This window comes from Porites lutea, chromosome 11 (assembly GCF_958299795.1).
Source record: "Porites lutea chromosome 11, jaPorLute2.1, whole genome shotgun sequence".
NCBI classification, from domain to species: domain Eukaryota; kingdom Metazoa; phylum Cnidaria; class Anthozoa; order Scleractinia; family Poritidae; genus Porites; species Porites lutea.
The window spans coordinates 8999680-9022798 of NC_133211.1; the positions used below are offsets into that span (position 1 = coordinate 8999680).

General features: G+C 34.2%; 2 long non-coding RNA genes across 2 annotated transcripts; both read right to left on the minus strand.

Moving 5' to 3' along the window:
- Nucleotides 1-59: 59 nt before the first annotated feature.
- On the minus strand, nucleotides 60-15172 carry LOC140951391 (uncharacterized). Its single transcript, XR_012167281.1, has 5 exons — nucleotides 15111-15172; nucleotides 14768-14828; nucleotides 13590-13658; nucleotides 12991-13054; nucleotides 60-341 (listed from the first exon to the last, which is right to left on the minus strand). It is a non-coding gene; the product is annotated as an uncharacterized lncRNA (long non-coding RNA).
- Nucleotides 15173-15416: 244 nt separating this feature from the next.
- LOC140952797 (uncharacterized) lies at nucleotides 15417-21595 on the minus strand. Its single transcript, XR_012167397.1, has 4 exons — nucleotides 21550-21595; nucleotides 20834-20906; nucleotides 15825-16168; nucleotides 15417-15749 (listed from the first exon to the last, which is right to left on the minus strand). It is a non-coding gene; the product is annotated as an uncharacterized lncRNA (long non-coding RNA).
- Nucleotides 21596-23119: the final 1524 nt, after the last annotated feature.

A 23119-nucleotide genomic window follows, 5' to 3' on the forward strand; every position in this document is an offset into this window, starting at 1 on the left:
TACTGTTCTACACTTAGACAAAATTCTAGTTCGACTTTCAAATACTATACTGTTCTACACTTAGTCGAAATTTTAGATCGACTTTCAAATACTATAGTGTTCTACACTTAGACGAAATTTTAGATCGAATTTCAAATACTATACTGTTCTACACTTATACAAAATTCTAGTTCGACTTTCAAATACTATAGTGTTCTACACTTAGACAAAATAATACTCAGATAGACGTTTCAATAAAGTTTATCTCATGTATTTCAACGAAAGTTCTGACTCCTGGTGTGACAAAAGACTGACGTTTTAAAGCACGTCCTTTAGTTCACTCCATCTTCAGAGCGCTACAACTGAAAAAAAAAAAGAAGGCAATCAAGTTAGCAACTATTCTGTCAAACATTATCCTACACAACTTTCACCGCTCAACTTGACATTACACTTCTTGAACATTCAGCACGGGATTCGAATAAATTATAACTAATCAAAAGGCTACGCACGATTTTGAATTACAGTCAAATTACTGTATGCAAAACAAGATCATTCTAGATAAAAAACCAACAAAGCGAATTATACTTCAAAAACTTTTCGTGTGACACAAGAAAGCTATAAAATCCTTCTCTAGTCGAAAATTGGAAACACAAACTGCCTTTAAATATTTTTTGCGCGGAGCGAACGCTCAGAAACGTTGTTTGTTGTGTTCTAAGATTAATTCACAAGTAAGGTGACATTCCGCACGTGGGATGAATAAATTATGACTAATCAACGCTATTCACTGAGAACAATAGACCCTGTACCTACTTCTAGGTTAATTTTGCTCCTCTTTCTCAGGCAACGCTTGCGTGGCCTAGTGGATAAGCTCACTTTCATTAAATTAAACACAAGGCGGCCGCTTCCCCCCTGCCGCCGTTTAATTTAATTTGAGTGACTTATGAAGGGGGTTCAGCCCCCGGTTGAACCTCCGCCAGCGGGCCGTTTTGCTTTTTTTTCTTCATCTTCTTAGAAAAATTTTGACAATAACTTTTTTTCCTGGATTTTTTCTTCTTTTTAAACAACCAAAGAATTCAAAAAATAATAATGAACTCTTTGGTTGCTTAAAAGAAAGAAAAAAATCCAGGAAAAAAATTGAGTCAAAATTCCTCGAAGACGATGAAGAAAAAAAAGCAAAACTGCCCACCAACGGAGGTTCAACCGGAGGCTGAGCTCCCTTCGTAAGTCACACAAACTAAATTAAACGGCGGCAGGAGAGAAGCGGTCACCATGTGTTTAATTTAAAGAAAGCGAACTTACCCACTAGGCCACTATGAACTATATCGTTATCACTGTAAGCTCTAACAAAAAAAATCAATATTGAAATTTACAGGTAAAAAAAATGAAAATTCAACTTCAACAGATATCTCCTATTGCAGACAGCCCAAGTGATCAACTACCTCTCTATTTTTTTCTCTTTTTCTTAGTTTATTTTATTTTTTATGAAGAAACAGCAAAGAAAGGAAAAGAAAAGAAGTCCCGGTTTTTTTTTAAATTGTATCAATTTTTGAGCACGTGATTCGTATGAGGATAAATTAGAAGTTCCAAAACTTCTATGTTTCTTGAAGATGTTTTTTAGAATTTGTGTCAATGACCTAAAAATAATAAAATGTCTTCGATTCAAAATGCAAACCGATAGAAGAAATAGAGTGTAAACCTGAGAGGAAGGCTACTTAATTTTTTTATTATCTACAACTCTAAGTTTGTTATAAGATGTGTTTGAAGTAAACGTCAAGGCCACAGTTCAATGCTTAAATGAAATTTCTATCTAAAATGTCATCAGTTTATGAATTGAACACTTTACTTAAAAATAGCATTTTTATTTTTGGCGAAAACAGTTTTGTTTCAGGATGGTAAAATAAAGACTTCATATTTGATGCCCAAACATTTTTCTAAACAGTTGAGTCCACAAGTCCACATAGAAGACAAAAAATGTCATTTTATCATAGTTAAAAATGTCCATTTTTCCAAAGGGGTTAATCCATGACTTTAGTAAAAAATTTTAAACTTCTTCCGAAATAAATTTTCTTAGAAAAAGGCCTTGGTATGATGTTTGACGATGTTCCATATAGAAAAAAAAGTCTTTCTAGACTACACAAATGTCATTTTAACATAGTGGGAAAATGTCCATTTTTCCAAAGGAGTTAACCCATGATTTTCGTCAACAATTTGAAAGCTCTTACGAGTCTCATTTTCTTTGAAAAATACCAAGACATGATGTGTAATATGGTTCTAAAGGGGAAAAAAGACTTTCTTGACTTTATAAATGTAATTTTAACATAGTTGGCAATGTCCATTTTTGCAAAGGGGCTAACCCATGATTTTCATCAAATATTTGAAAGTTCTTCTGATTCTCAATTTCCTTGAAAAATACTTACACATGATGTTTAATAATGTTCCAAATGGAATAAAAGGCTTTCTAGGATACAAAAATGTCTCCTTTTGATACTGAGACAATGTTCATTTTTTCAAGGGGGTTAGCCCATGATTTTCCTCAAACATTTAAAATTTCTCCTAAGTCTGCTTTTCTTTGAAAAATACCTAGACATGATGTTTAATAATGTTCTTAATGAGAAAAAAAGAATTCCTTGACTTAAAAAATGTCATTTCAACAGAGTGGAAAAATTTCGATTTTTCCTAAGGGAAAAACGCTTACCAGACTAAAAAAAAATGTAAATTAAAAACATTGGGAAAATGTCCACTTTTCCAAAGAAGTCAACCCATGACTTTCGTCAAAACTTTCAAAGTTCTTCTGAGTGTCATTTTCTTTCAAAATGATCTAGAAATGATGTTTTATAACGTTCTAAATAGGAAAAAGGGCTTTCTACACTACAAAAATGTCATTTTAACAAAGTGTGAAAATGTCCGTTTTCCCAAAGGGGTTAACCCATGATTTTCGTCAAAAATTTGAAAGTATTTCTGAGTACTCAATTTCTTTGAAAAAGACCCATACGTGGTGTTTAATTATATTCTAAATGGCAACAAAAGGCTTTCCAGACTACAAAAATGTCAATCTAACATTTGTGAGAAAATGTCCATTTTTCCTAAGGGGTTGCCCCTTGATTTGCATCAAAAATAGGAGTCTCAATTTCTTTGAAAAAGACCTAGACATAATGTTTAAATATCTTCTAAATAATATAAAAAACTTTCTAGACTACAAAAGTGTCATTTTATCATACTCGAAACATGACCATTTTTTCTAAAGGGGGTAACCCCGGATTTTCGTAAAAAATTTGAAAATTCTCCTGAGTCTCATTTTCTTTGAAAAAGAGCTACACATGATGCCTAATAATGTTCTGAATAAAAAAGGGCTTTCTAGACTACAAAAATATCATTTTAACATAGTGGGGCAATGTCCATATTTCCAAAGAGGTTAAACCAGGATTTTAGTCAAAATTTTGAAATTTCTTCTGAGTCTCATTTTCTTTGAAAAGGACCTACACATAATGTCTAATAATATTAAATAGGAAAAAAGGCTTTCTAAACTACAAAAATGTCATTTTAACAAAGTGGGACAATGTCCATTTTGCCTAAGGGTTAACCCATGATTTCCTTCAAAAATTTGAAATTTCTTCTGAGTCTCATTTTCTTTGAAAAATACCAAACCATGATGTTAATAATGTTCTAAGTGAGAAAAAATACTTCCTTGACTTTAAAAATTCCATTTTAGCATAGTGGGAAAATGTCCAAATTCCCCAAGGGGTTAGCCCACGATTTTCCACAAAAATTGGAAAATTCTTCTCAGTCTCATTTTCTTTGAAAAATACCTACACATGATTTTAATAATGTTCTCAATGAAAAAAAAAAAGGGTTTCCAAACTACAAAAATGTCATTTCAAAATGCTGGGAACATGTCCACCTTTCCAAAGGGGTCAAGCCATGATTTTCCTCAAACTTTCAAAGTTCTTATGAGTCTCATCTTGTAAGAAAAAGATCTAGACATATGTTTTATAATGCTCTAAATAAGAAAAAGGGCTGAACATGATGTTTAATAATGTTCTAAATGGCGAAAAAGGCTTTCTAGACCAACAAAAATGTCAATCTAACAGTGTGAAAATGTCCATTTTTTTCTACAGGGTTACTCCATGATTTTCGTCAAAAATTGGACATTTCTTCTGAGTCCCATTTTCTTTGAAAAAGACCTAGACATAATGTTTAAATATCTTCTAAATAAAAAAAAAAACTTTCTAGACAACAAAAATAAGAAAAAGGGGTTACCCCATGATTTTCGTCAAAAATTGGACATTTCTTCTGAGTCCCATTTTCTTTGAAAAAGACTAGACATAATGTTTAAATATGTTCTAAATAAAAAAACTTCCTAGACTACAAAAATATCATTTTAACATACCGGAAAAATGTCCATTGTTCTAAAGGGGGTAACGCATGATTTTAGTCAAAAATTTGAAAATTCTTCTCAGTCTCATTTTCTTTGAAAAAGAATTAGACATGATGTTTAATATTGTTCTGAATAGAAAAAAAGGGCTTTCTAGGATACAAAAATGCCATTTTAACATAGTGGGACAATGACCATATTTCCGAAAGGGTTAGCCCAGGATTTTGGTCAAAAATGTGAAATTTCTTCTCAGTCTAAAAAATAGTGACACATGATGCTTAATAATGTTCTAAATGTGAAAAAGGGCTTTCTACACAACAGAAATGTCATTGAAACATAATGGGATAGTGTCCATTTTTCAAAAGGGGTTAACCCACGATTTCATCAAAAATTTAAAAGTTGTCTCAATTTCTTTGAAAAAGACCTATACATGATGTTTAATTATATTCTTGAAAAAAGAAAAACGCTTTCTAGACTACAAAAATGTCAATCTAAAATTGTGTGAAAAGCCAATTTTCCCTAAGGGGGTACCTCGTGATTTTCCTCAAAAATTGGACATTTCTTCTCAGTCTCACTTTGTTTGAAAATTACCAAAAAATAATGTTTAAATAAGTTCTAAATAAAAAACTTTCTAGACTAAAAAAACCTCATTTTAGCATACTAGAAAAATGTCCATTTTCCTAAAGAAGGGAACCCATGATTTTAGTGAAAAAATTTGAAATTTCTTCTGAATCTCATTTTCTTTAAAAAAAAAACCTAGACATGATGTTTAATAATGTGCTAAATAGGAAAAACGGCTTTCTACACTGCAAAAATGTCATTTTAACAAAGTGTGAAAATGTCCGTTTTCCCAAAGGGGTTAACCCATGATTTTCGTCAAAAATTTGAAAGTATTTCTGAGTACTCAATTTCTTTGAAAAAGACCTATACATGGTGTTTAATTATATTCTAAATGGCAACAAAAGGTTTTCCAGACTACAAAAATGTCAATCTAACATTGTGAGAAAATGTCCATTTTTCCTAAGGGGTTGCCCCTTGATTTGCATCAAAAATAGGAGTCTCAATTTCTTTGAAAAAGACCTAGACATAATGTTTAAATATCTTCTAAATAATATAAAAAACTTTCTAGACTACAAAAATGTCATTTTAACATACTCGAAACATGACCATTTTTCTAAAGCGGGTAACCCCGGGGCAATGTCCATATTTCCAAAGAGGTTAAACCAGGATTTTAGTCAAAATTTTGAAATTTCTTCTGAGTCTCATTTTCTTTGAAAAGGACCTACACATAATGTCTAATAATATTAAATAGGAAAAAAGGCTTTCTAAACTACAAAAATGTCATTTTAACAAAGTGGGACAATGTCCATTTTGCCTAAGGGTTAACCCATGATTTCCTTCAAAAATTTGAAAGGGGATACCTCATGATTTCGTCAATAATTGGACATTTCTTCTCAGTCTCACTTTGTTTGAAAAATACATGATGTTTAAATACGTTCTAAATAAAAAAACCTTTCTAGACTAAAAAAAACTTCATTTTAACATACTGGAAAAATGTCCATTTTTCTAAAGGGGGACAATGTTCATTTTTCCCAAGGGGTTAACCCATGATTTTCGTCAAAAATTTGAAAGTTCATCTAAGTCTCATTTTCTTTGAAAAAGACCTAGACATGATGTTTGATAATGTTCTAAAAGGAAAAAAGGACTTTCTTGACTTCAAAAACGTCACTTTAACATAGTGGGACAATATCCATTTTTCCCATGGGGTTAACCCTTGACTTCCCTCCAAAATTTAAAATTTCTTCTGAGTCTCATTTTCTTTGAAAAATACCTCATTTTAACATAGTGGGACAAAGTCCATTTTTCAAAAGAGGTTAACCCATGATTTCCGTCAAAAAATTTGAAATTTCTTCTCTGTCTGATTTTCCTTGAAAACGACCTGGACATGATGTTTAATAATGTTCTAAATGGGAAAAAGAGATTTTTAGACTACAAAAATGTCCTTTTAACACAGTGGGACACTGTTCATTTTTTTCTAAGGGGTTACCCCATGATTTTCGTCAAAAATTTGAAATTTATTCTGAGTCTCATTTTCTTTGAAAAAGACCTAGACATGGTATTTAATAATGTTCTAAATAAAAAAAGGGTTTTCTAGACTACAAATTTTGTCATTTTCTTTGAAAAATACTTAGACATGATGTTGAATAATGTTCTAAATGGGAAAAAAGGCTTTCTAGACCACCAAAATGTCGTTTTAACAAATGGGGACAATGTCCAGTTTTCCTAAGGGGTTAGCCCATGATTTTCAACAAAAATTGAAAAATTCTTCTCAGTCTCATTTTCTCTGAAAAATATCCAGACATAACGTTTAATAATGCTCTAAATGAGAAAAGGGGGCTTTCTAGACAACAAAAATGTCATTTTAACATAGTGGAACAAAGTCCAGTTTTCCTAAGGGGAACAGGGGTCTTTTTTGCATGAGCATGCGCGACCGCTGAACAAGCGATGTGCATGGAGGCTCACCATAGGGTTTGCCTTCATCAAAATGGCGCGTCTCAAAGCTATCATAGCGATTATTTTGCTCGTTGGTCTTGGCGAATGTGCTCGTGATTTAACAAAATGTGTAGTTTGCAAAAAAAACTCTAACATGGTGTTAACAAAAGCGAAGTAGACCGGCTTTAACATACACGAGCTACTATCAAATTTCATCTCCCCACTTGACTTGGACAACAGCGCGCGTATATGTAGTGCCTGGAGGATTGCGCTGACCTCATCAAAGTCTAAACAAAGTGCAGAAACGTTTGTTGATGCAAGTAAACATTTTCAATTTTCTTTGTTTTGAAATGGAAAAGGAAGAGAAATATTAAAAAAAAAAACATAGCAAATTTCAGCGAGTGGGTTTGAAGTGCACGAAAGCCGATGTTCAGTTCAGCAGTGAATTAATATATGTTCTACAATTTTCCCAGCACTTTAAAGCTACAAAATTAAGCGCACATGAGACGTAGATTAGTCACCTGGTGAGATGTTGGTGGTAGTCACTCTGTATGTCTCGAACAATAAAAAAAATGAATATCAATGAGACACAGTCAAAACTGCATTTAATAGGACTGAAATTAGAGTCCAATCTTGTGACCGATTTTGATGAAACAAACGGTTAGGTTTCCCAAGAAGTACAGTAAACATGTGATGCCGACCAAAAGTTAAAAATCATTAGAACATTTAAGTTCTGGCCAAAAGTAAATCCTGTAAAAGATGCGTTACAATGTTAGTCCACGCAAAAACAAGAAGTTCTACAATTTTCCTATAAACAAACTTTGTATCGCTAAAATACTTAAGGCAAAAACTTTCTATTCCAACTGAAAACGGCGTGGTAGTCGCCCGCTGATCGTTATTAATCCAGTCCCGAAATATGGCTAAATCAGCTATTAACAAATTATTGACAGAAATCCTCTACGGCATCGAGAAACTGATTTACATCCGATTTATAGACAAACAATAAATAAAGAACATTTTGCTCAATAGCTACGCATCAGCAATGCATTCTATGGCAAACTTTGCGGTTCTTAAAGGGGAATCAAGACACGAGTCGAGCGCCAAACAACAACAAGCAGCCATGTTCGTGTCAGACATCCTTGAGAAACTTGCTCTTTCACCTCGTTCAGCGCATCAGTCTCCACTTTAAATCAACAGATCTTTACTTATTTTGTACAACGAAGGTTTTCCTAAGTTCCTGCTACCATTTCAATCTCAAGCGCGCTTTAAGCGAACAATTTGGTTCCTATGACTATGCAGCACGGTCGCTGTCACTGGTCGCGTGCTCTTTGACAAGTCAGCGGTCGCGCATGCTCATGCAAAAAAGACCCCTGTTCCTAAGGGGTTAGCCCATTATTTTCGACAAAAATTTGAATACTCTTCTCAGTCTCATTTTCTTTGAAAAAGACCTATACATAATGTTTAACTCAATGACAAAAAAAGGCTTTCTAGAGTGCAAAAATGTCAATTTTAACATAGTGGGACAATGTTCGTTTTTCCAAAGGGGTTAACCCATGATTTTCGTCAAAAATTTAAAAATTCTTCTGAGGCTTATTTTCTTTAAAAAAGATCTACAATTGATGTTTTATAATGTTCTAAATAGGAAAAATAGCTTTCTGCACTGCAAAAATATCATTTTAACATAGTGTGAAAATGTCCATTATTCCAAAGGGGTTAACCCATGATTTTCGTCGAAAATTTGAAAGTTCTTCTGAGTCTCAATTTCTTTGAAAAAGATTTATACATGATGTTTAATTATATTCTAAATAGCAAAAAAGGCTTTCTAGACTACTAAAATGTCAATCTAACATTGTGTGAAAATGTCCTTTTTTCGTAAGGGGCTACCCCTTGATTTTCGTCAAAAATAGGACATTTCTTCCGAGTCTCATTTTCTTTGGAATAGACCTACACATGATGTTTAAATGTATTCTAAATGAAAAAAAAAACACTTTCTAGACTACAAAAATGTCATTTTAACATACTGGGAAAAGGTCCATTTTTCCAAAGGGAGTAACCCATGATTTTCGTCAAAAATTTGAGAATTGTTCTCAGTCTCATTTTCTTTGAGAAAGGCCTAGACATGATGTCTAATAACGTTCTAAATACAAAAAAAGGGCTTTTTAGTATACAAAAATGTCATTTTAACATAGTGGGACAATGTCCGTATTTCCAAACGGGTTAACCCAGGATTTTGGTCAAAAATTTGAAATTTCTTGTGAGTCTATTTTTCTTTAAAAAATAGCTAGACATGATGTTTAATAATGTTCTAAATGGCAAAAAAGGCTTTCTAGACAACAAAAATGTGAAAATATGAAAATGTCCATTTTTTTCTAAGGGGTTACCCCATGATGTTTGTCAAAAATTGGACATTTCTTCAAAGTCTCATTTCCTTTGAAAAAGACCTAGACGTGATGTTTAATTATGTTCGAAATGAAAAAAAAAGGCTGTGTAGACTACAAAAATGTCATTTTAAGATACTGTGAAAATGGTTTTTTTTAAAGGGGTTAACCCAGGATTTTCGTCAAATATTTGAAAGTTCTTCTGAGTCCCATTTTCCTTGAAAAATACTTAGACATGATGTTTAATAATGTTCTAAATGGGAAAAAAGACTTTCTTGGTTTCAAAAATGTGATTTTGACAGACTGGGGCAATCTCAATCTTTGCAAAGGGGTTAACCCAGGATTTTCCTCAAAACTTTGAAAGGTCTTCCAAGTCTCATTTTCTTTGAAAAAGATCTAGACATGATGTTGAATAATGTAAATAGGTAAAAGGGCTCTCTGCACTACAAAAATGTTATTTTAACATAATGGGACAATGTCCAATAGTGGGACATTATCCAATGTCCAATGATTTGGCTTTCTAGACTATAAAAATGTCAATCTAACGTAGTGTGAAAATGTCCATAGACCCATGATTTCCCTCCAAAATTTATATTTTCTTTCAAAGTCTCATTTTCTTTGAAAAATACCTAAATACGATGTTTAATAATACCCAACATGGGAAAAAGGGCTTTTTAGACTACAAAAATGTCATTTTAACATAGTGTGACAATGTCCAATGATTTCCTTCAAAAAATCAAAAATTTTAAAAATATTAAAACATGATGTTCAATAATGTTCTAAATAGGAAAAAATGACTTCCTTGACTACAAAAATGTCATTTTAACATAGTGGGAAAATGTCCATTTTTCCAAAAGGGATAACCCATGATTTCACTCACAAATTTATGTTTAAATATGTTCTAAATAAAAAAAAATTCTAGACTACAAAAATGTCATTTTAACATACTCGGAACATGACCATTTCGCTAAAGGGGGTAATCCAGGATTTTAGTCTTATTTTTCTTTTTCTTTTATTTTTCTTATTAAGTCTTATTTTCTTTTAACAATACCTCAACATGATGTTTAATAATGTTCTAAATGGGAAAAAGGCTTTCTGGACTACAAAAATGATATTTTAACATAGTGGAACAATGTCCATTTTTCCTAAGGGGTGAATCCGTGATTTGCCTCAAAAATTAAAAATTTCTTATGAGTCTCATTTTCTTTGAAAAATACCTAGACATGATAACAAATAATGTTCTAAATGTGAAAAAGGACTTTCTAGACTACAAAAATGTAGTGGGACAACGTCCAATGATTTCCCTCAAAAATTTATAATTTCTTCTAAGTCTCATTTTGTTTGAAAAATACCTAGACATGATGTTCAATAATGTTCTAAATGGGGAAAAAAGACTTCCTTGACTTCAAAAAGGTCATTTTAACAGTGGGAAATGTCCATTTCTTCTAAGGGGTTAGCCCATGATTTTTAACAGAAATTTGAAAATTCCTCTCAGTCTTATTTTCTTTGAAAGAGACCTAGACACGATGTTAAATAATGTTCTAAATGTCAAAAAGGCTTTCTAGACTACAAAAATGTCATTTCAACACAGTGGGACAATGTCTATTTTTCCAAAGGGGTTAACCCATGATTTTCGTCAAAAATTTAAAACTTCTTTTGATTCTCATTTTCTTTGAAAAAGATCTAGAAATGATGTTTTGTAATGTTCTAAATAGGAAAAAGGGCTTTCTGCACTACAAAAATATCAGTTTAACATAGTGTGAAAAAGTCCATTTTTCCAAACGGGTTAAACCATGATTTTTGTCAAAAATTTTAAAGTTCTTCTGAGTCTCAATTGGTTTGAAAAAGACCTAAACATGATGTTTAATAATGTTCTGAATGGGAGAAAAGCCTTTCTAGAGCTAGCCCATGATTTTGGTCAAAAATTGGAAATTTCTTCTCAATATTTTTTTCTTTGAAAAAGACCTTGATATGATGTTTAAAGACGTTCCAGATGGAAACGAAATCTTTCTAGACTTTAAAAATGTATTAATATACTCAAAAAAGCATTTTTATAAAGAATTTTGTTAAAAATTTGAAACTTCTCTTGAGTCTGTTTTTCTTCAAAAAAGACTTAGACGTGATGTTTACTTAGATAAGATGTTTGATGACGTTCTAGATAGAAAAAGAGGCTTTCTAAACTGCAAAAGTGTCATTTTTAACATAGTCAGGTAATTAGCATTTTTTCAAGGGGGTTAACCCACTATGTTGGTCACAAAATTGAAATTTCATCTGAGTCTCTTTTTTACTGAAAAAGGCTGAGACATGATGTTTGATAATGTTCTAATTGAAACAAAAGGCTTTCTGGACAATAAAAATGTCATTTTGACAAAGCAGAATAATGTGCATTTTTCCAGAGGGTTGAATCATGATTTTGGTCCAAAAGTAAAAATTTCCTTGCTTTTTCGGAAATGGACTAAGATATGACAGTCTATGATGTTCTGGAGAGAAAAAAAGGAGCTCTAGACTATAAAAAGGTCATTTTAACATAATTGAAAAATATGGAATTCACCCATGACTTAAGTCAAAAATTTGATATTTCTCGAACTGAGTCTGCTTTTTTCTGAAAAAGACTCAGGTATGATGCTTCATGATGAAAAGAAGGCTTTCTAAACTATAAAAATATCATTTTTTACAAAAAGGGACTTGATATGATATTTGACGATGATCTACACAAAAAAGAAGCCTTCCTAGACTATTATTATGACATTTTAACATTGTCAAAAAATTAGCATTTTTCCAAAAGGGGTTAACTCATGACTTTGGTATTAAATTTGAAACTTCTTCTGAGTTTGTTTTTCTTTTAAAAAGAATAAGATATAAGGCTTGATGATCTCCCACATAGAAGAGAAGGCTTTATAGACTACAAACATGTCACTTTACCAGAGTGGAAAATTTGCATTTTTTCAAAGGCATTAACCCACAGCTTTGTTAAAAAATTAAAAATATCTTTCAAGTTATTTTTTCTTTCAGAAAGGCCTTGATATGATGTGTGATGATGTTCCAGATAAAACAGAAGTCAAAATCTAGACTATAAAAATGTGATTTTAACATGCTTGAAATAATTACTGAATGGTTTTGAATACTAAAAGAATTCACAACTATTTTTGAAAAAATTTCCTCGCGAAAGCTTAACAAATACCTTCAAAAGTTTTATTTGTCGGCAAGAAACCCCAACAGCCACTGGTTTGGTCATTGCTCGCCAAAATTGTAATTGTTGGCAACAGCAAATGAGTTAAATATCATCATTTTTGTACCTAATTATCTCACTGTTTTGGTATATACTAAAACTTTGCGGCTCAGTAAATTTCCACCACTAGCCACCGAAACTGACGTGAAAAATTGTTCTGTATATAATTCGGGTTGTAAATTTAGACTACATTTAGTTCTAATAACAAATCACTATACTTGGAATTTACATGTAACTGTAGTGAAAACTTCCAATGTTTCCTTCTGGTTGTTATTGTAATTCTTTTCTTTTTGTAACAAGTGCTAAATATCACCTTTGCTTTGTCTCGTCCTGCCTATGCTAGACAAGCTTAACAGCCATTTGCCAGGCATCCAATATTATAAAACTTTACCTTTTGTTAAAGAAATAAATTGTTGTTTCTTGCATTTATCTCCTCTCTTATGAAAATCTAAGAGTAAGCTTTTTGAAACTTGTCTCTCTTTAGTCATAGCTTTTCATCCCACAGATGTATCATGACAATTACAAAAATAATAACTTACCCCATTTCATAAGTAGACATTCCATCTTCTCCATGACCACCATTCCCATGACACTTGGTGAATCCTAAACCAAGAAACAAATCATGTGTTTTATCAAATGTTCAAATGTTTGTGTCAACTATGTTACTCTCTAAAAGCTATCACATCCACAGCAATAAAATCAATTCTGTTTTAATTAAGTAATGGTCCAGATAAGACGGAAAGAACAATGCAAATGCAATGAACAAATCAGAATGCTTGTGCAAAAAGGTGCTAACTATTCCGTTGTCTCAGCTACTACACTTCTGATTGGTTTTAACATCAAATTTTATCCCCACAAGTAGCACGAAACTAATCCTTTGTTATCTAACCAACTTCCTTATAACAATATCTCATCTGAGTCTAAGTTCCACACAAATCCAATGTGAGGAACATGTAAAATAGACCTTATTCACGATGCCCGACATCTTTGCACACGCTTAAGGACTGATGGGATAAAAGTGATGTCAAATGGTTTCTCAGGGGGTAAACAAGTGATAAATATAATCAACACAAGAAAATCTAACGAATATTTATCAAGACCATGAAACAGCGCAAACTGAGCACATAAATTAACTTACCATTGTCAAGTTCAGCCCATCTGACTATCTTCTCCTGAGGCTGCTATCTTCTGATGAACAGAATAACAGCTATAATAAAGAGAGCAGAAAAGTCTCTCATAACTGAGGATACAATTTGGTGTGTTCTACTGTTAAGGGAAATAGTAGACTATGTTTCATACATCTTATTCAATTACATCTTATGTGCAAGTATACTTTTGCATGTCATATATTTTTTCTTGAGCTCCCCTGCCCTCCTGAAAAAGAAATTATGAGCAGTGTCTACCCGCAGTATACTGTGTTAACGGTGAGAGACACAATGAAGACACATTTCAAAGTTTTGCTGTCTATTCCTCGCATTTTTTTAAATTTTGTCTCCTTCCCTAAATGATTGGATTAATCATTTGAATGAACATGAATTTTTATCCACGGATGACTATATATACACATCCCAACATACAGCAATATGTACATCTAACATGCTCCCTAAATTAACTGCTTAATAGGCCACCAGTTCTTTTTCCTAAGTGGTCGGCTAAGATGATTAACGGCAGCGAACAAACATTGGTTGCTTTTAAACTTTAGAGTTTGCAGGTGTTTGAAAAGTGCAGTAAATAAAGGATTAATATCTTCACCCAAGGTTTTTTGTTTTGAAATGACCCACCCTCTCCTCATTAATTGAAAAAGGTGCCCCATCATTGGGGGACTGGAAATGTAATTCTATCCGCCACTTTTTCGTTTTGCTACACAGACCGTGCCACACATTTTTAAATGGGGTGCTAACGGCAGCCCAATAATTACTTTACCTTATTTTTTCATACTTTATTGTATACAAAATAAGTCATTTAAAATTACAAAATCAGCATCCTAGAGTTAGCAATAGCCAACCTGGATTTCACTCATTAGACTGGGGTAGACTGTATTAATTTCAATTTTATTATAATAAAATAATTATTAAGACGATTTACAAAATTTAATCATGTATATTTGGTTGAAAAGATGTACCAGATGTTGGTAGTTTGCAATTCTTTTATTTTCTTGCAAATGATTTCATTTCTTTGCTGCTTTCTTTATTTTTGGAACAAAAGCCCTTTTCCCATAAAAAAACACTGATCAGAAGGATTCTGTTAATTGAAGTCTGATAGCATTAGTGTGCAAAAAATATAATCCTATTTGCTGAATTATAATATTTCACTCACCTCTTCTTGCCTCAAATGGCTGTTGATCTTGGAAGAAAAATCATCTTTGGTTTGCACAAACCTACACAAAATTTGATAGAGAAAAAAATTCTTACAAACCAACACAATAATAAAATAATAATTAAGAGCGCACTTTTGGTTTCAAGCAGACTAAGTAATTAAGCCTACTTAACATCAAGAGTTAACGACAGGTCCCTACATGAACTGAGACAACCTTGGCCAATTATTTCTCTTTTCTTCTTTTTGTTTTGTTTTGCTTGCCCTATCAACCCACTTTTATGAGAGGGACAACGATGGGAAAGCAGTGATTTTATCTAAATAGTCAGACGCAATATTCATATACCTTAGATTTGTTTCTCGGACAATTATTGTGCACCAATCCATTAGCAAGAGAACCACCACCCCTTTCTTCCTCTTCTCTATCTGAGAGAAATTGTGGTCATTTTCTAGCAATGTATGGCCTCTTACCTATATGATCAAAAGTAAAGAATTGTTACAAAAAAATAACAATAAACAAGGGAAGACAAGAGGCACTCTTTACAGAAAGACTTAATTCTGTTGCAACTAACCCTCGATACTTGACATTTGAATGGAAAATTTCCCCTAATACTAAGCCCTTTAGAAATTCAATAAGCTCACCAAAAAGGGCTTCCAGATAAAAAAAAACAGAGCTTATTACCGAAATTTCATGATATACAGCCTATAGCCTTTTTAATTTGGTAGGTATGGTCAGGAACGCTTATTAATTGTGCTTGGCAGATCTCAATACTTCTTTATCCCTAGCCAGCAGACATGTTGAAATTAGTGGGTATGCTCAGGAATGCTTCTTAATCGTACCTGTATCAGGAGAATGGATTACCAGGTATTTGTGATGGATGACATCATATGTCCCACTCCACTGCATGTAAGCCAGAAACGAGAACACAGTTTGGTTTTAATTTCGTCCAGCAGCCATCTGAGTACACTGTAGCTCACGAGTAATCTGTAGGGAAATTGAAATAAAATCTATAACAAAAGGAACTTATAACAGGAGCCTGACATTTAAATGGAAAATTACCTCTGTTTTCCTTGAAGTAGGTTTGAAGGTAGGAGGATCCTGCGTTTAAATCTCTTTTTGCAATATCATCCCAAAACGTAAACATGTGTCCTTGGTCATTGATGCAGTCATGAATTCCCATGTTACACACCCACATCTGTCTCATATAGAAAACGTCACAGGTTCTGTTAGAAATCAGAAGAAATCATGTCCACAGCGTCTTTGCTGTTGCACAGATTAATTTTGCAAATTCCCCTCCAGGTCTCCTTTGCTGCATTTTCATCTTTTCTTTTTGATTCATAGCCTTCCTTATGCTTTTCTTTGATGGTGGTGGCCTTGTTTTAGGAGCTTGTCTTGTTCAGTATCTATAAAGAACAGAAAAATAAACCTATAAATTATGTCTAATTAAGATAATATACATAAGCTAAATCCAAACAGATCAACAGAGATGGGAATCCATCCTAAGGTAATTGTTTTTCTGTGTGTATGTTATATGCTTGTTCTTCTCTGCTTGTTCTTCTTTGGGTGTATGGTATATGCTTGTGTATGTGTGGGTATGTGACAACTGCGCTTTTCTCTGTGTGAGGATGGTAACTGATTATTTACTGTGTCTGCATGGTAACCCACTGTTCTTTTTTGTGTACAAGGTAACTGTTTCTTCTTTTGTATGTGGGTGTCAACTGCTTTTCTTTGTGTGGACGTTCTTCAGGGTATTGATGGTAACCGCTTTCTCTTCTGTGTATGGATGCAGAAACGTGTAAGGGGTTTGAAACATGTAACTCACATTCAGTGCTCGTGAACATTCATTTTTATTAAGTACAATATGTGGAAACCCTCACTGCAGCCTCACCACAGCCCATGCACAAGTTGTTGCGTGACTTTCACAAGGGCAAACATGGCAACATTGCCAGTGATTTATGAAGATTACAATTCATAATGTTGGGTTTGGTCATTAGGGAGAAATCTACGACTGAATGTGAAAAAAAGCAATAGGCTGCTCAACAACTTTACACATGCATCACACTTTTTTGTACACTTCTTTGCCATCACGGCATGACTATGACGTGAAAATGCCCAATTTTACATTTTGTGGAAGGAAAAACACAAGACAACGACTTTCTTTTTTTCTCCCTGAACTTTGATAGAGTCTTTAGAATTCAACTCCAGAAAAATGTTTTGTCTGACAAATGAGTCCACAAAGAAGGTAGAAAAAAATATTTTGACAGCACAAGATACAACAGGCCCTGGGTTCTAGGCCAGGGCTACCAAAGGTGGCCATACCAGGGGCATAAAAGGCTGCATATATCACATGTAAATCCTCTATCAAGGCTTCTGAAGCAACCTTGCTTTGGTTTCTTATTTTTTCTTGTCAACTCTACCTTTTGTGTCATGTCTGGCAGCAAAGACCAACTGTCTGTTTTTACTTGAGATAGTAGTAAACAGTAAATGGATTCCTTTAAAGATTTACTAGCAGAGACTGTTGGTCAAATCAACAAAGATGATCCAACAAAAATTTGGAAGCTAGAGCAGCAGATGAAGGAGACCAAAAACGTAAGTTCAACCAAGCACATAAACTCATGAAGAAGGCTAACGTAGACCAGTTGAACTTTACCTTTAAGCTAGTGGAGACTATTGACAGTGCCAAGTCAGCTGCAGAGAATGCTCAGCAAGAGATAGTCAAGTTGGATCTTGCAGGCGAGAAGCTGAACTGAATTCTCTTCGCAGAGAAATCAAGTTTGTTTGGGGGACTGTTGAGGAAAATAAACAGAAGAACCTGGCAGCCATTTCAGAGCGCCAAAAGATGCTCCCATGCAGCGTCAGGCTCGCAAGAAGAGGAAGACCAGTTTTCCTACAGTGCACCTTCAACTGCAGATTCTAACCAGTGGTATCGCCAGCTTCAACCTCAAACAAACAGTTTCAACCCCAGCCTCTCATGCCAAGTGTTGCTGTTTTTTCTTCCTGTTGGCTGAATACTGAAACCTGTTTTGCCTGTGAAAAACCCAGTCATTGGCATTCCTGTTACCCAGCAATGGCCAAGCAAGCATCTCGAGCTCCAAATTGACTGGATGAAGGACCACAATCAGGTGCAGCCTGTTTTAAGTTTCTTTGCAGGAATTAAATTTTTGAAGCAGAATACCGTAATGTGGATCAGGAACATCTCAATGTTTTCAGTTTCTTTTGACATCACGCTGTAAGTTTTGGACTTATTCAAGGACTCTGGGAGCCAGTTGATTTTTCAATTCTACACTGTACCTTCAGTTCGGGGAGGGCTTTTTAAGTGTATCAATTTGTGGCATACTTTGTTAGTTTCATGTTCATTTTGAATGTTATTAGCCAGGGCTACATAATTCCCTTCTTCCAGCTTCCGAAACCATTTTTACAAAGCCTTTTGTGCCTCCAACAGTTAACAGTTCTTTTTTATCCGAAGATGTTAATAGGCTCCTCAGTTTTAACCTCATCCCAGAAAGGCTTCAAATTCCTGACATTGTTTACCCACTTTTTTTCATCCACTCTGGTGAACATAGGTTTATCTCAGATTCTAGGCACATTTACACTTTCATTTGTTGACAAAAAAATTTAAGTGTAATTTTTCACATGGGTTTCTATTTATTTTAATTTTACCTCAAGTCCGGTTACCATCAAATTGAAATCTTTCCTTTTCTCCGAAAATTCCTTGCATTTGCCTTTGATTCTGGTTTGATCTGAGATTTTCAGGTATTTTCTACTATGCATGCTTCTTTTTCTTTTCTGTGCTTCTTTTCGTAAGCCCCTGCTTAGTTTTATCAAAATTCCTAAATCCTGAAGAGCCAAGGCATCCCTTTTGCCATTTTTCTTGATGACAGAATGATTGATTGTGCTCAGGCCAAAATAAACAGTTTGACCATCAATGCTGATTTGCTCAAATCTGCCTTTTTTCTTAAGAAAGAAAAGTCTCTGTGGGAGCCCATTCAAATTATCTTGTGGCTTGGAGTTATGCATCTTAACACCATCAACAGATCTATTAGAGCCATGGATGAAAAAGGATAAATGGATTGGTAAATTTCCTCTTGACCTCGTCACACGCCTTCATAAAAGTTTTCTGCCAAAGTCCATGTTAAACGTGTTGCAAGTGCAGCCAGTCAGATCATTTAATAATAATATTATTATTTCCCTCTTCAGTTGCATGGGGCCTTTGGCCTGTATCAAGACCTGATTTCTTTTCTCAGTTGTTTACTCAGCTGTCTCCATGGCAAGAATTTTGCAGTCTGTGGACTCTTTGTAAGAAATTGGGCTAGCTAAGTTTTTTATTTCAACAACAATTTTTATTGAGGGGTTCCTTTCTTTTCAGTCAGTTATTAGCTTCTCCAATGGTTTCAATTCAGCCTGTGGTGCTTTTATTGAGTCTGATCCTGTGTTGTTTTTCACCAGAATTGTTCCTTGGCAGAAAGTGCTTGTAGCTTGACTTGAGCACTTTAAGTGGTTTGTGTGGCCTTAGAAGCCATTGCGAACATTTTATCTTATTCTAGGTTTTCTGTTATTCTGACAAACCAGAGCTTCAAATTCATTCTGTGCAACGACCACAGGTAATGCGACCTACATGTATAGCAATTAGCCCTAATTGCTTTTCATATTTGCTTTCTAAATTGTATTTCGCTTTCGGTTAAGCAGTTCCCCAGGGTCTTTAACATCAGTGCTGACTGTATCAGCAAGCTTGTTGATTATGATTATTATAGCCTTTATGATTTTGTTTTTCTAGGGCTAAATCACCTTTGGGGTCCTCATTCTATTGACAGGTCCACCTGTACGTAGCTACAACACCAAGTTACCTAGTTTTAACTCTTGATTCTATCAGTCAGGCTCTGAGGCAGTTTTGGGGTTATGATAACAATTGGCTTTGGCCTCCAGTTTGCCTCATTGTTAGACGACATGACACTCAGGGACCCCTTGTACCTTCCCTCCTCCCCTTGGAAGTCAGCTTTTTTCTGGAATGCCTATTGTAGATATACATGTAGAGTGCACTGGAATAGTTTAGTTGTCAACTAGGTTTATTTGCTTAACTTCAAGGGGTTATTCGTTCCAGGGAAGGCCCATACTTCCCTTTTTGATGTTGTAGCACTTCAAATTTATTTTCGCCACCACATACATCCTTTTTGCCTGAAAGGCTTCTACTCTATGCCTGACAGAAGGTGCAACCTGTGTTCCTAAATGCTACTTAGAGAACCCTTATATGCTCAGATTTGGAGCCATTAGCTTTTTTTTTGTGCCACTCCCCTTCCCACCTCTCTTTGGGTATTCATTTTTCTGTTTCCTTGGCTTACTATTATTCCTTTTTATTCTGTGCTCTTCAGATTTTCTCTTTGTATTTTGATTATTTTGAGATATTATTCCACTCTGGTTTCTGGTGTGGGCTCCAGAATTTATCACCACCACTGCTGTCACTGTTGCTTAAGCTCCATATTATGTTTTTTTTATGGGTGTGGGAAGGTGGAGTCAAATTATGTCACTTCGTTTATGGAGTTGATTGGTCCATTAACTTACAGTCTAAATAGTACTTGCAAAAATGAATATTCACGAGCATCAGGAAAAGCAAACATATAAGAGTTACCCATTTCAAACCCTTGTGAGTTTCTGATGGATTATAATATGCTTGTTTCTTCAGTGTGACCATGGTCACTGCATGTTATTTTTTCGGCCTGTGTATGGTAACTTCTAAATCTGTGTACTCTCATGTAATGAGTGCAGTTGATGTGGCCAATATCGCTAATGCAATCATCATAATCAGTGTAGTGAGAAGCAGTTGGAGTAGCCAGTATAGTACGGATGTGTAACCATTAAGAACAGAACACTTAGTGTTCTTTTCTTAATGGTTATTAGGTGTCAAAAGTGTAAACAATGTATTCTGACTACAATAGAATAAGAGTGGTCTCTAACATTTACCTGCACTTTTAGAAATCTATGGGTATGCTCAGTGAAAATTCTTCTCTTTAGTCTTAAGTCATCACCCCAAAGAGGAACAGACCTATAGTTTTGTATTTTACAAAATAACTTACTTCATTTTTCAAGTAGACAAATTCCATCCTCTCGATGACCACCATTGAACCAATCCATGACATGAAATGATACCTAAATGGATTAAACCATGCAAATACTCTCTAAAATAACATTAACAAAAAGTGGCCACATTTACAGCTGTAAGTAGCCACCTGCCATTTGTTTTTCCTTTTCTAAGCAGAATGACAGAATGGAAAAAGAAAATCACAGAATTTTTTTGAAATCAACCTCTATCATCAACTTATGGAGCCTGAGAAGGCAAGAATTACTTTAATAGACAAATTTCTCAGTGAAACAGTAAGCTGTCCAGAAACACCTCCAGTGTATTATCAAAATAATTCAAGAGAACTGGTATTATTTTAAAATCTTTGTTTGAAATGTGAACAGTTTTTATTTATTACTGCAAGTACTGCAGGGAGTAAAAAACTTCCAGAAATTACAACTCTCTAATAGCACCAGCACCCCCTAAACACTGCCCATCTCGAAAGTAATGAGGGTCAATAATGTTTACCATCTTGTTATTAACCAACAGGCACTTTTGAAAGTGGTGCTATGCCATGGAATGGTATGAATATAATATTGGACATTCAAGTAGAAGAGTCAAGAAAGATGAACCCAACCTCTTCTCACAGTCTATTGGAATCACCAATTTCCAAATATACATTTATACCAAGACACATGGAACAGCACACTCTAAGGAAATGAATTAACTTACCATTGTCTAGTCCAGCCCATCACTGACTCCTCCTGAGGTTGACACCGGATGAACAGAATAAAAGTTATAATAGAGGTTGCTTATAAAACTTTGATAGAGTTTACATACTCAGACAACAAATTACTATAATATTAATGTGGTACAGATTAAATCACTAGTTTAGTTGTGTTGACAAAGAAGACACTCCCTAATCAAGTCATTGAGTGTTCTGTGATTTCATGGGCAGTCTGTGCATGCTACTAAGCACAATAGCATCTTGACATCTCAATACTATTTAAGCCCAGAGTGTTTTGAAAAGTTCTTCATGGTTTTGCAGTGCAACTTAAGCTTTTAAACCTACAAGGCAAAGAAAAATCCTTCTCTTTCTTAAATATTTTGTAGATTAATCACCTTTTCTAAAGATATTGTAGATGAAAGCCTGATGCAACCCAGCTAGGTGCCAAAAGCCATAAGGTGACACACTAATTTTTTATTACTATTAGTAGTAACAAATACAAGAACAAGTCAGTATAGTATTATTCGGTAAATTCATTACTCCATACAGGAGAAAAAATGGAACTCATTCCCTTTAACTTTTACGTGTATCTTTACCGTGACTGATGCTTCAATATACCAGTAAACACAAAATTTTATGTTGCATAATTACACATCACCGAATAAGTTTTTTTTATAACAAAAATAATTTGCAGTGTTCACCTGCCATTGTCAACAGTTATTAGTCATACAGAGGCTTGTGAAGGTTATATACATATACCTAAAACTCATTTAACTTATGTAAGCTACCAGCAGTAATAATATTTTACTCACTTTCTTGGGATTCTTCCTGTCTGCCAGTTTCAATCAATAGATCTCACACTTGATCTTTAATTTGGCCATAGTATCCTCACAGTCTAATAAAAAAGAAAATACATACACCTTATTTGATGGTTTAACATATAATACAATGTACGTGCGGTTATTTTGCAAGTTGCGTTGTATTTTTCCAAGCCTCGCAGGGGCGAGGAAAAACACGAGCAATGAGCAAAATGTCCGCTCCTATTTTATGCTAAACCATCAAATAAGAGGGTTATTATTCCACTACAAAAAAAAATTACCAAAAAATAGAAGCAAATTGCCAAATAACTAAGAGTATTCAGAAACATCCTGATTCCGTCTGTGAGAATGACTGTTTGAAAATGTTTGCACGTATTTATTATGCCAAACCATTGAATGAGAGGTTAATTATTTTACTGCAAAAGAAAACTGTTATTTTGATTTCTATTTTCTAGTAAGAGTATCCAAAACATCCTGATTCTGTCAGCCATAGTTGCTCCTTTTGCATCTGCTGGTATTCGCCTTGTTGTACACCGGTTAAACCAGGACACTACAATGTATTATTGCCTCGTATTTTGCTTGTATATATGGTAAAATGACATAATAGTGGAATAATAAATGAGATTACACTGCACTGGAAGTCAAAATTTCCTCATGACTTGTACACAACAAGTGTGGTACAGTTTGTGTGGATGGATCACTACTTTTGCTAAAGCAGAGCAGCATTTAACAGGAATAGAACTTACATCTCTAATAT